Genomic DNA, 13,929 nt, shown 5'->3' with positions numbered 1-13,929 from the left:
TGAGTACTGCCAATTTTTGGAAGCTATTGATGACATTGCCTGTTTCATAGCCTGCCTTTGGTGACAGTAAATTGAGTTTTGATCAAGTAAAAACCAAATTTAAGCCTGCTCTGTGCACCTCTGTCAATTGCCTGCTTGAAATGCATTAAATCATTTTGCTTGAAATGATCCCTGACTTTTGAGGCCAGTTATACTTCTGGCCATTGGTAAAGGGCAACTTTCTAGCCTGCTTTTCCCCAGTTGAAATTGACCATGGCGTCAGTCCCATGTGGTCTCCCTGGGAATGGGAGGGTCCTTCCATGTCCCTTGGTCTTAGTCTGGGCTATTTGTTCTGGCTGATGTTGGCATTCAGTCCAGACACCTTTCAGGCTGACATTTATGCTGTATTAATCCATCCATCCTGCATATGAATGGGGAGAATGCATAACACCCTCATTGAAAATGTCCTTTATCTCTCTTTGCTGATTACGGTCTTATCCTTTCTGATCTTTTCTTCAACCTCCTCCTTTCTTTTGCATAGCAGGCAATTGGATGGTGACTCATCATATCTTAATGCCAAAGATCCTAAGGTCCACTAGCTGCTCTCTACTAGCCTCTTTCAAGTCCTACTGTTACTAGTTAGTTTTTATGCCACCTGGCCAGGATATAGTATCCAGTTACTCACTGAAACACTAGTTTAGGTGTTAGGATGACATTTTATAGAGGTAGTGATGTATGTATAACATAATATATATAATCAGTTGACTTTACATAAATAAGTTTACCCTTGATAATGTGGGTGGGCCTGACCTAATCAGTGGAAAGGCCTTAAAAGCAAAACTGAGGCTTCCCCGAGGAAGAAATGTCTGCCTGGGGACCATGGAGTCACCTCCTGCTGGAGAGTTTCTGACCTTCCCACCTGCCCTACAGATTTCAGACTTGCCCAGCCTGACTTCACAATCATGTAAGCCAGTTCCTTGAAATACGTTTCTATATACGTCCTACTGGGTCCCTTTCACTGCTAACATACTGACAGATACATTTCCCCCTCAACCTTATTGGCCTGGAAATGGGACCTTTAAGTCATCTCCTTGGCGGGGGGGGGGGGGAGGGGAACGGGAGGAATTGGGTGAGATGGATAAGAGGCCTCTCTCCTTTCTTCTTTCATGGGTGAGTCTGCTCTGTAAGTTAATTTATCAGATTAATGATTTGTGACTTTGAAGATATTATCACTCAGTAAAAGACACTATTTAAAACTTTAATGAAACAGGAAGCTCCCCTAAGCCTGGAAGAGCGAACAGGAACACTGAAGCCTTCACAGCTGGCTCTCAGGGAGGCCCACGTTCCAGGCCCCTCCCAGACTTATGTCTGCACCTCCATCCCGTTCTCACCCCCACTGTGACATCTTCATCAGTGTATAAAGAATTGCTTCTCCCCTAGAAAAACAGGCCCCACCCTGAGATCCATGCCTCTCCATGCAGGAACATCCTGTAGGACCAGTGCAGACAGCCTTGGGGACCCCAAGTCAGAGCCCCCTTGAGATCTCATTGACAATGAGGGCTATAGATGTGCTTCCTTCTTCCCAGCGTGATCAACAGAAACTGTCGGGTCACAACCCCGACCCCGAAGTGCACAATCCGACCGCGTTCTACTCCAACCAAGACAGAAACACATTTTCAGAGGAAGGAGGGGGTGGTATTCTATTGCCCCTGTCTAGGATCTTTCACTACACCCACCCCCTCCCCGCCAACACACACACACACACTGTACACACATGCATTCAACACGTGAATACACAGGCACAGATGTAAATAGTGCATAAATGTCCAAACTCTCTCTCTCTCTCTCTCTCTCTCTCACACACACACACACACACACACGCACGCACACACACACACGCACGCACACACACAGCTATAGCATATGACATGATGGAGTGTTAGCCTTTTCACTGCTGCTCTGCCAATCTCATGTTCACAGTGCTTTCTTGGGGCTGCTGAAAATCAGAGTCACTCCAATAGCTGCATAAAGGTCCAATCATTTCCTCGAAATGATGCTTGTGAGGGTGAGTTAATGGTCACCTCCTGCAAGTATCTCTCTAGTTACAGAAGGCAGTGCTTCCCCCTGATCAGTTCCATCAGCTTAAATTGTAAGACTTGCTTTCCAGAGGGAATGGCATGCCCTAGTCCCTGTTATCTCCAGCACCTGCAGAGGCCGGTTCAGCTCATTCTTTTTCTCTTTGATCCCTGACCTTGTGAGACAGCCTCCCACACTCCAAGAGGGAAGAGTTTCTCCTTGCCTCCTGGATTCTTCTCCGTCACATTTGCCCTCCCCCAGGCCATGGAGCTGGAGTCGCTCAGCTTGGGGACTCACAGAGGAGGCTGGGATGCAGGGTGAACTGTAGCCGAGGGCCACCTCTGTCCCTCTCCTAGCCCACCCAGAACCTCACTCTTCTTCCAGACAAAGTGGCCACAGAGGGAGAAATAGGCAGGGCGGGCTCATCTTCCCCTTGCTTCTCTCTCTGCATCCATGCTTGGTTCAAATGAACTGGAGGAATGGTAATAAAGGCCTGATCTGGATGCCAGCAGTGAGAGTGGGAAGTTGAGAATAGATGCTAGAAACTCTAAGATTTCGTAATCTTTTTACATTAAAAATTTAAGTAGCAATGCCAAGGACTTTATATCTTTAATAGTGTAGAAAATTGATGACAGGCATTCCTTGAGAAGAGGGTTATCCTCCAGATACAAACGGATACCACAGCATTTCTGGGTTTCACGCTCTTCAAACTCTCCCTGCTCCAGTGCACGGCGGCTGGGAGTTTCTTGCCTCTGTCTCAGCTGCCACTCTTCTGCTGAGGCAGAGAGGTTTTCTGATCCTCTGCGTCTCCACTATAATCCCAACTTCCATGCCCCAAAGACACGCACGCCCTTCCCAAAAACCCAGCAGTTCTCTGTGAGTCTGGCAGAGTCCCCGTCCTCTGGGGACCTACTCAGCCTTAGTGAGCAGCCGGGGTCCCAGCAGGATCCCCAAGAAACTTGCATGACCGCAAGGCCTGAGCACAAGACAAACCTTTCGACTGCCACGCTGCCATCATGACTGTTGTTTTTTCCAGATGCGCTCACGTGACCACTCAGCAGGGGACAATCTGGTGGGATTTTTAAGGGTCTGTAAATAAAACTCATCCTTTCCCACTGATATTGTAAACCAACTGAGGAGTAGACACAAGAATCAGGCAGATGGAGAACAAAACATCAGCTTTACTGCTGATCAGAAGGAGATGGCTGGAAGTGGTCGATGCCTTCGTGCTAATGGGCTTGCACTTCTCTGCCTGTCTATTCTCCCACCTGGTTTTTGAGGGAGCCCACGAGAGTAAAGTTGGTATTTCCAAATCAGACATATTGCCCAAAATGGCTGCCTCTCACTGGTCCTGAGTGGAAAGGGTAGAAAAAAAAATCAAATCGCAGTTGCTTACAGTTTTCCAGCATATCAGCCTCACCAATCATGGGCCATGAGCCAAAATAGTCTCCCACAGACTGAGACCTCAGTCCTCCATGGTGAGGGGCTAGTGAGACTGGAACACCAAGAGAGTGGCCCAAGTGGCATTCCCTCTACATGCAAAGACGAGACACGGGGAAGAAGAGGCCCTGCTTTTTTTGTTCTCTGAATGCTTAACTTTTAGATTGAACTGTTAAGCCCCTGGCTGGCCAGGGAGGCACCATCTTGCTCTGGTGGCTGCTCGCTTGGCAAGAGCTACCCCTGCCCTCAGCTGCCCACTCCCCTATACCAGCCACTGTGTCTTGAGTGTCTTACAGGGACTGCTGCCAGGGAGTATGTATTTCGTTCTCAGAAGCTGTCAGTTGGGTCAGAATAGTAAAATATTCAAATTAAGTTTGAGCCGCACTGAAGTCAAAGTTGGAAATTGATTTTTTTCTTTGTTTCTTTGTATTCTTTTTCCAACAATATTGCCTAATGCAGCTTATCTGAGATTCTGCAGTGTGGTTAAACGTCAACATTCATATGATCTGGGAATAAAATGTCAACAAGCCAAAGTTGAAATAAATCCCTTCTTTTATTAAATTCTCTTTTACTAGGTTAGACTAAGTTTGTCGGCTGTATTCTGGACCTCAGGACTCTTAAACAGCAGCAAACAATCCCCAGATCTCGTGGCTTAACACTAGGAAGATTTGCTTCCATGGACTTCTCAGACCAGCCTGGGCTCTGCCCTGTGCCTCCCTGGTCCTCACTCTGGTGCCCAGCTGAGAGCACAGCAGACATGCAGAACGCTGTTGGCTTTGTGCCAGAGAGGATCTGAGCTTAGCTAGGCACATACTTGTGCCTACAGCTTTTCCTGGAAGGGACCATGTCCCTACTGCTCACATTTCATAGGCCAAAGAAAGTTAGATTGCACCACCTGAGTTCAAGAGGGCACACAAGTCCGATCCTTCCTTGTGCCTGAAGGATGAGAGCTGGAGTAGCTTGCACTGCTCTAAGGACCAGCACAAATTCTCAGGAAGGAATTAAGGGAGGCAACTACTAAATGTGCTCGGAAGTTAAAGTTCAAATAATTTTGTGTCTTAAGTAAAGCCTAAAATTAAATACACTTGCTCTTGTGAAGCCAAATCCAAAGTCCATAATTCCCAGTTTTAAATTAACATTCAATGAAATTAAGGCCTTTCTCCATTTCTTTCTTTGTTTATTGGATCTCTGTTCTCTGGGTCTGTTTCTCTGTTCTCTGGATCTCTTCAACAATCAGATGCGAACTGGGTTACCATTCATCGTGATAGGCTTCATGCCTTCAGGACTTTAGAGGTTGCATTAGGTTAGGCCAATCTCTCATTTCCCACTTGAAAGAGCAGAAAGCGATCTTTGCACTGCCAAGATTCTCACAGCACTGACCTTCCATCACCAGCAAACCTCAGCATCTAGAGGAACTACCCAATCCAAACATGATTCTCAGGACACCCACACTTGGCAGAATCTCAGCCCGTGTTACACCATGGAAACTCCGTGGGATCTAAGTGTAGGTTGTGGTACAGAGAAGAAATCATCCTTGTTTTTCTCTCTGCAGGATACCTTTGGTGCTGGACCCCTGTGACTGGCGCAGTTAATTCCATTGCAAGAACTCTCCCTTCCCCAGACCAATGATGGCCCTACTTAAATAATAAACAATACGTACATGTACGTACTGTTTCCTTCCTCAGAGGAGGTATTCGTCGAGGCATATTTGAGACATTGCTGTCTTCTTTCAAAGTGTAGAAATATACAGAGGTGGCATACTTTCCTTTGCACTTTGGGTGTCATTTCCCCTCTAGTCCAGTGTGTGGAGTCCCCGCAGGCTGCTTTGAGAGTTGGCCCTCTATAGTGTCACAGCTTCCACTGAATCTTATGGGCATGTGTGCAGTGCTGCTACATGGCGAATTTTTTCCATTGCCTCTTGTTATGAAATCGCAAAGGCCTGGGCAGTCTAGTTCCAGAGGATATTTTCCCTCCAGTCCTCATGTTAGTGTTCAGTGAAGAACCATCCTTAGAACGTTTCAAAACCAAAGCTGCTGCTGTTGCTTCAAGAGTCTGCTCCTGGAGCACGACTCCTCACCTTTGGCTGCAGCTTGGAACCCCTTGGGGGACTTTAAGAATCCTGACGTCCGTACTGCACCCAACCAATTGAGTCCCAGTCTTGGGGGCGGGGGTGTGATGATTAATTATATGTGTCAACTTGGCTAGGCCAGGGTACCCAGATTTTTGGCCAAAAGCCAATCTAGATGTTGCTATGAAAGAACTTTTAGGTGAAATTCACATTTCGTCAGTGAACGTTGAGTAAAGCATATTACCTTCCACAATGTGGGTGGATCTTATGCAATCAGTTGAAGGGTTTATGAGAAACGGCTGGGATTCCCCCAAATGAGAAGGAATTATGCCTCAGACAAGCTGCAGCTTGAGCCACAGCACTGACTCTGCCCTGAACCTCCAGCCTGTCAGCCCATCCTGTGGATTTCAAACTTGTCAGCCTCCACAGTCCTGAGAGCCAATTCCTTAAAATAAATAAATCCGTCTGTCCCTGTCTCTATCACCATCTCAGTCCCTTTATCTCTAGCTCTATCCCTATCTCTGTCTCTATCTCTGTCTCTATTTCTGTTTGTCTCCTTCCTATCCCAGTCTCTATCTCTATATCTCTATCTTTCTCTCTAAACCTATCTTTATCTCTGTCTCTATCACTACCTCCGTATCTGTCTTTGTAGACAAAGACAGATACGGAGGTAGTGATAGAGACAGAGATAAAGATAGGTTGTCTTTATAACCTATAAACATTTATATATTTATATTTAAATATATATATATTCTCTATATTCTCTATATATGTTTCTATATATATTTATAGAATATATAAATATTTAGTATTTAAATATATATTTAATATTATATTTAAGAATATATATTTAATATAATATGTTTAATAATATATAAATATATATTTATATATTTATAATTTTAATAATTAATTTAAATATAGTAATTTAAATTATTTAAATATATTTATATTTATAATTAATTTAAATATTTATATATTATATAAATATCTATATATTTATAGAAACATCTCTGTCTCTACTTCTATCTCTGTCTACCTCTGTCTCTATCTTTTATCCCTATGTACCTTTATCTGTATCTTTATCTCTATTTCTCTTGTCCTATTTCCAGTTCTGTCTCTTTCTATTCCATCTCTCTATCTCTATCCCTATCTCCGTCTACCTCCATCCCTATCTTTCTCTATCTTTACCTCTATGTTTATCTCTCTCTCTATTTCTATCTGTATCTGCGTCTCTACCTCTCTATCTCCAGCTCTCTCTCTATCCTTGCCTCTCTATCTCTAGCTCTCTCTATCCCTATCTCTGTCTCTATCCCTATGTCTATCTCTGTATCTATCCCTATCTTTCTCTACCTCTAGCTCTGTCACTATCCCTATCTCTCTCTGTCTCTATTCCTGTGTCCACCTATCTCTGTCTCTATTTCTCTCTTTCTTCTATCTCTATCCCTATCTCTTTCTATATGTATCTCTATCTCTGTCTTCATTGCTATCCCTATCTGCATCTCCATTTTTCTCTATCTTCATCTCCTCTGTCTCATCTCTATCTACTTCCTGTTGGTTTTGTTTCAGGGTGGAGAACCCTGATGAATTCAGGTGGTGCTGATCTGCCAGGCTCTGGTAGTTTTAGAGTTTTCCTGGCGACTCCAATGTGCAGGAGGGTGGACAACCCCTTCCTAGGGGATCTAAAAATGAGCCCCCACTTTTACTCTGCCTCATTGTTTGTTACTGATTTGTGTGATGATAGTAGGGGCTGTCTCCATGGATCACTCCCTCTCCTGCCCCTGCTACTTCCAGACAGTGCAGTGGCAATTCTGACAGTTGCACCTGCTTCTGAGATCATTTCCTTTCTGTATTGAATGCCTTGCTCTTCTCTTCCATGCCTTGCTCCACAAGCTAGCAGCATCAGCCTTACGTAGAACATGATAGACAAGCTTAGATATTGCACCAACTGGGGGATGATATCCTGAAGTGCTGCATCCACAGCTCCACGTTTCTCTCTGCATCCATCTGCAGCTCTTCCTCCCCTTCACCTCTGCCCAATCTCATCTCCCTCCCTGCATGCCCTGCCTCCCCTATGAAAGGTCAGCTTTCCTCCCACTGAAATTACTCTCCTTCCCTCAGTTTAATTAGCCTGGGTGCCTTCAAAAACAAATAGGCCAGCTGCAGGCCTACTTGGCTCATGCTCGTAAGGTGAGGAAGGAAGATCACTTGAGGCAGGAGTTCAAGACCAGGCTGGGCAGCATAGAGAGACTCTGTCTCTACAAAAAAATTTAAAAATTGGCTGGGCATGGTGGTACATGCCTGTAGTCCCAGCTACTCAGGAGGCTGAGGTGGGAGGATTGCTTGAACCCAGGAGACAGACGCTGCAGTGAATGACCCATGATCCTGCCACTGCACTCCAGGGGCAACAGGGCAAGACTCTGCCTCAAAACAAATTATAAAAATAAACAACTCTTCTACAGTTCCTTTTATTCTAGTAAAGTGAAGTACATTTTCATAGCCTTCTAGCTCCTCCTTGATTCTTTTAGCAAATATGACATCTTAAAGTAATCCAGACAGAAGACTTATCAGTGTACTTCTAACCTTTCAGTTTACAAACACTGAGTTAAGCTGTTTTTTGCCACTCCACTAAAAACTGACATTAAAAAAGTGCTGCAATTTCTTCATTTAATTTTCATTGAAGATTTACTGAAATGATCTGATATCCTTGTCTATATATTGACTATAAAACTAATACATGGTCTTTTTCTTCTTTATTTGTTGATGATTCAAATCTACCACAGTCGTACAATTAAAACTAGTCTGGAACTATAAAATCTAAATTCAGTATTAAAGTTCATTCAGGTAAAAATTACAAAGTCAACTTTAGATTACATGGTGGTGGTGATGGGGATAATGGTGGAGTGATGTGGGATCATAGCAGTAGTGAGGTGATGGTGGTAGAGATGGTATGATGGGAATATGGTGGTGACAGGAAGATTCTCATGGAGGTGACAGTAACCATGATGGTGGAAATGGAGCAGGAGGTAAAAGTTGTGATGGAGGTAGTGGTGAGAACTGTGATGATAAAGGTAATAGTGATGGTGATGATGGTAGTAATGGTGTTGATTGGTGGTGGTTGGTGGTAGTGATGGTGGTGATAGCGGTGATGATAGTGATGGTGGTGGTGACAGTGGTGGTGGTGGTGGTGATGGTAGTGGTGGTGATGGTAGTGGTGATAGTGGTGATGATGATAGTGGTGGTTGTATTGATGGTTATGGTGGTGGTAATGGTAGTGATAGTGGAGATTATAGTGATGGGGTGATGGTAATGATGGTAGTGGTGGTGATGGTGATGGTGGTGGTGGTGGTGTTGGTGGTGGTGAGGGTGCTGGTGGTGGTGATGACGGTGGTGGTGATATGGTGATAGTGATGATAGTGGTGGTAATGGTGATGGTGGTGATGGTGGTGTTGGTAGTGATAGTGATGATGATAGTGATGGTGGTAATGCTGGTGGTTGTAATGGTGATGGTGGTGGTGGTGGTGATGGTGGTGGTGACGGTGACGGTGCTGGTGGTGATGGTAGTGATAGTGATGATGATAATGATGGTGATGGTGGTTGTAATTGTGATAGTGATGGTGACGGTGGTGTTGGTGGTCATGATGGTGATGTGTTGGTGATAGTGATGATGGTGATGGTGGTGGTAATGGTGGTGGTGGCAATGGTAGTGATAGTGCTGATGATAGTGATCGTGGTGATTATAGTGATGGTTGTGATGATGGTGGTGGTGATTATGGTGATGGTGGTGATGGTGTTGGCAGTGTGGGTATTGGTAGTGATGGTGGTGGTGATAGTGATGGTGTTGGCAATGTTGGTGTTGGTGTTGGTGTTGGTGGTGGTGGTGGTGATAGTGATGTGGTAGTGATGGTGTTGGTGGTGATGATGATGGTGGTGGTGGTGGTGCTACTGGTGATGGAGGTAATGGGAGTGACAGCACTGGAGGTGTTGAGGAGGGCGGTGGTGGGAGGGGAATGATTGTGACACTGAAAGCCTCTGGACAAGGCACATAATAAGAAGAGATTCATCCTTCAAATTCCTCTCAATGCCTGAATACACCTACTGGAGTTTGGTACAGTGAAGCTGGGAGTGTGGGACAGCTGCTGCTCTCTCGGCCTGATCCTGCCAATTCAAAACAGAATCTGAACTCCCCATTGCCTCCTGAACCACACAGAGCTCACGGAATCTTACTTAAGGGCCTTGCCTAGAGGCCCCACTGAGGTGATCCAGAAAGGGGCAAATATTTTTTCATCGCAAATGCCAAGACAGCAGCCAGTGCCCAGGCAGGCTGCTCTCCTGGAGTCCAGGGTTGAGCTGCAAGGGCTCCAACAGCAGCAGGCTGATGCTGCAAGCCAGATGGAAGCAGTTTCGCTAAGAGTTTTCCTTATTAAAACCAGCTCTGTTCTCCAAGCACCATCTGCTGGCTGTGAGTTCAGCGTGCTGGGTTTGTGGTGGTGCCACTGGTGCCTGTTTGTAGCAGTTCCCAGTAGCCATTTGACCAGACTCCACCAGCAACCTTTCCAATCTCACCAATTCTTGTTTATATATTGGGGTTCCCAGCTCACGTACTTAAAGGTCTACAGCTAATTTCCTCTAGACACACCAAATGTAGGGGTTTAAGGGGGAGTTTAAGCAATACCCCTCTGATGTCATTTCTGAGGCATTTGAATGGAGAGAGAAGGGATGAAAATGGCAGTTTATGCCTGATAAGTGCTGGCGTGGAGGACACGACTTAGGTGAGCAATCAGATGGGCTGAGTGCTTCCTTCTCCTCCACTCTCCCCTCCCTAACTGTCTGCCCCTAGGCACAGCCCACCCCAGGCTTGTGTCTCCCCAACAGATTCACTTACCCTGGTTGCTGGCACACCTGGCCATTGGAGGAAAGGGAGAAAATGTCTTCCTTTAATTTTTACACTCATTCACTCAACAAACTTTATCGAGCACCTAGTAATTGCCAAGCCTGGACAGGACAGAAAATAGTTTTGTTTTTCTAGTGCCTATATTTCCATGGAGACACAAGTCCTCTTTGATTGCCTTTTGCTGAATGTACCCTACTGAAACTCACTCTTTAACCTGTGAGGAGAGTGATTAAAAAAACACACTCCTGGAGCTTCTTTCTCATGAGGAAAGAGACGCATGTACATCCCCTAGTCATTCAGAGAGGTCAAGTGCAATCCTCTTTGGAAAGTGGCTGGATGTGCAGACAGAGTAGCAGGGAGGTCCCGCCACCTGTCAGGCTGCTTCGGAGCATCTCCGACTGTGGGCCCATGGGCTTTTCTGCATTCGGTTGCCATGATTTGTGGCACAGGTAGGAGGATTGGTTTCTGACCTCCCACCAGGCTGGGAGCACTCCACCGCGTAGCTTGATACCGAGAGATTTGTGAAAGTTTAATGAATGACTCTAAGGTTCTAAGCCTGGGTGACTTTATAAATGGAAATAGAGATATTCCAAAGATTTTTTTTTTTTTTTTGAGGGAGAAACTGCTGAGCACAGGTTTAGACTTCATGAGATGTTTGGAGGACAACATATTATTTTTTGCATGGTTGGATTTAATGGCTGTTTTGCATTCTTTTGCAGGGTTGAGATAGCAGAGGACTTTCAGAAACCCTCACACCCAGCATTAGGAGGCACACACTAGATCAGTTTGCAGATATGAATCTTTGTGGCTCTACATTTTCTTTAAAATCAGTTTCCAGTCTTTTAAATTCCTCATTATTCCTCCGTTATGTGTTAGACAAATATGATACCCCCAAATCTACAAATGGCTATAATTATGCTGTCACTGCAGAGGCGGTTTGCTCTCTGAACTGTCGTCAGAAAGCTTATAAATAAGCAGAGGACACATGAAGCTGGTTTGATACCAACAGCAATAATATAAACTCTGACTAAGGGAAAACTGGAAAGTGTCACTGATCTAACAGCACGAAGAGGAATTAGGAGCATGCGTCTGCATGTACCTCACTCCCAGGCTTGGGCTCTTTGCTGTAACATTGGAGGTTGTGATTGCACCTACCAAATACCTGTTTACATGCTTAGCCTTTGGATCCTCATATAATTCACATCTCTGAGAAAATGATGTTTTGTTCCTAAATGTTTCACTGCTAAACCAGATCATCCAAAGAATATGATTATTGCCAGCTTCAAACTATGTGTTGGAAATGTCCACACACTTGCGCCTTGCTTTGGTGCTATTATTTGGTTTTGTTTTTCTTTTGTTTTACATTTTTGGATGGGGGAGTGTGGTGGGGTGATCATGGCTCACTGCAGCCTCCACCTCCAGGGCTCAAACCATCCTCCCATTGCAGCACCCCTAGGACTACAAGTGCATGCCACTGCACCCAGCTACTTTTTTCTGGGGTAGATACAAGGCCTAGCTGTGTTGCCCACTCTGGTCTCAAGCTCTTACACTCAAGCAATCCTATCACCTGAGCCTCCCGAGTAGCTGGGACTACAGGCACTTGCCACGATGCTCGACAAATTTTTATATTTTTTGTGGAGATGGCGTTTCGCCATCTTGCTCAGACTGGTCTCAAACTCTTAAGCTCAAGCAGTCTGACTGCTTCAGCCCCCTCAAAGTGCTGGGATTACAGGAATAAGCCATCATGACTCTCCAGTGCTGTTATTTTAAATACAAACCAAGTACTCTACAAGGTGGAAGTTTTAACAAATGATGCACCTTGTCAGGGTAAAAGCTTTCAGTGGGGGGGAATGTACTTTAATTTAGTTCACCTACATTTCTTCACACTCACAGCCCAGTGATTATCTTGCCTTCTGTATCATCCTGAAACACACCATTAATCTATCAAACAGCAGAAGGCTCAGCACCACCAGGCTCCAATCTATACAGATAGTTGGGTCAGTTCAGGTCAAAATTTTATCGGATTTGGCCTAAAAGCTGCTGGAAAAACTTGTAAAATGAAGAGCAGTTACAATGTGATTTTAAAGCAGATTTCAAAGATAAAAACAGGATAATATCAGTTTCTAGCTGCAAAGTGTTCTTCTTTTGAAAATCTGTAAGTTAAATAGGCACACAAATATATTTCCATGCTCATTAAACTATTGGGTATTAAGTGACCACAATTTTAATTTGTACAAAAAGACTGCAAATATTAAAACCCTTGACTACACTAAGATTCCTTTTGGGCCTTAGATAAGTAATGTTTTCTGGTGTTGTTCCAGAAAGCATAATGAATAAAATAAAATTATCCTTTGATCGTACCAAAGGGTTTGTGGCAGGGTGTATTAGTCTGTTTTCACACTGCTATAAAGAACTACCTGAGACTGGGTAATTTATAAAGAAATGAGATTTAATTGATTTACAGTCTGCATGGCCAGGGAGGCCTCAGGAAACTTACATTCATGGCAAAAGGCGAAGGGGAAGCAAGGCATGTCTTACATGGTGGCAGGAGAGAGAGCAAGGGGGCAGCTGTTACACACTTTTAAACCATCAGATCTCATGAGAACTCATTCACTATCATGAGAAAAGCATGGGGGTAACTACCCCCATGATCCAATCACTCCCCACCAGGTCCCTCCCTGACACATGGGGATTACAATTCAACATGAGATTTTGGTGGGAACATAGAGCCAAACCATGTCACAGTGAAACTGCAATAAGATATCCATAAACATCAGTTTCTTAAGGCTATTTTACAAAGTGCCTCAAATCAGGTAGTTGAAATAACTGAGATTTATTGTCCCACAGCTCGGGAGGCTGGAAGTCCTAGATAAAGGGGCTGGCAGGTTGGTTTCTTTTGAGGCTGTGAGGGGGGATCTGCTCCAGGCTCTCCTCCAGCTTCTGGGGGTTTCTTGGCTTATAGTGACATCACTCCAATCTCTTTCTTGTCATCACATGGCCTCCTCCCTGCGTGTTCGTCTGTGCCCAAGTGTCCCATGTTCGTAAGGACACCAGTCACACTGGATTAAGGGCCCATCCTATTCCGGCAGAACCTCATCTTACCTAAGTTACAAACGCAGCGACCCTGTTTTAAAATAAGGTTATTTTCTGGGCATGGGGATTTTAACAAATAAATTTTTGGGGAATCGGATGTAACCTATCACACCCCCACAGTGATGCTTGGACACCTCAGGAAGCATCTCCCTCTCCATCCTGCATCCCAGTCCCTCATCTCACCATCGCTTCCTGGCTTTGCTGTGCCCTGCTCCACCTCACGGCCTCGCCACCACACCGCCACTTGGTTGGGCTGTCTGCCTTGTTCCTGAATGCTACCTTCTGATCCTCTCTTGACTTCTCCCCTGCCCAGAGGCCAGGCTGTCTAAATCCCAGGCCAGGGATCTGACTCTGAGCTGCCATTTATCTAGAAAGGGAG

At 44.9% G+C, this 13,929-nt stretch overlaps 1 long non-coding RNA gene across 1 annotated transcript in view; it reads right to left on the bottom strand.

Annotated features, from left to right (window-relative positions):
• Positions 1–2,643: 2,643 nt before the first annotated feature.
• Positions 2,644–13,929, bottom strand: part of LOC141581990 (uncharacterized) — a 58,402-nt gene continuing 47,116 nt past the window's right edge. Inside the window, exon 3 of the long non-coding RNA XR_012514834.1 lies at positions 2,644–3,406. This is a non-coding gene — a long non-coding RNA (uncharacterized LOC141581990). The remainder of the gene's footprint in view (positions 3,407–13,929) is intronic.

Source organism: Saimiri boliviensis, chromosome 18 (genome assembly GCF_048565385.1).
Source record: "Saimiri boliviensis isolate mSaiBol1 chromosome 18, mSaiBol1.pri, whole genome shotgun sequence".
Taxonomy (NCBI): domain Eukaryota; kingdom Metazoa; phylum Chordata; class Mammalia; order Primates; family Cebidae; genus Saimiri; species Saimiri boliviensis.
Note: the sequence above shows the minus strand (reverse complement) of the source record. Positions and strands in the feature narration are given on the sequence as shown.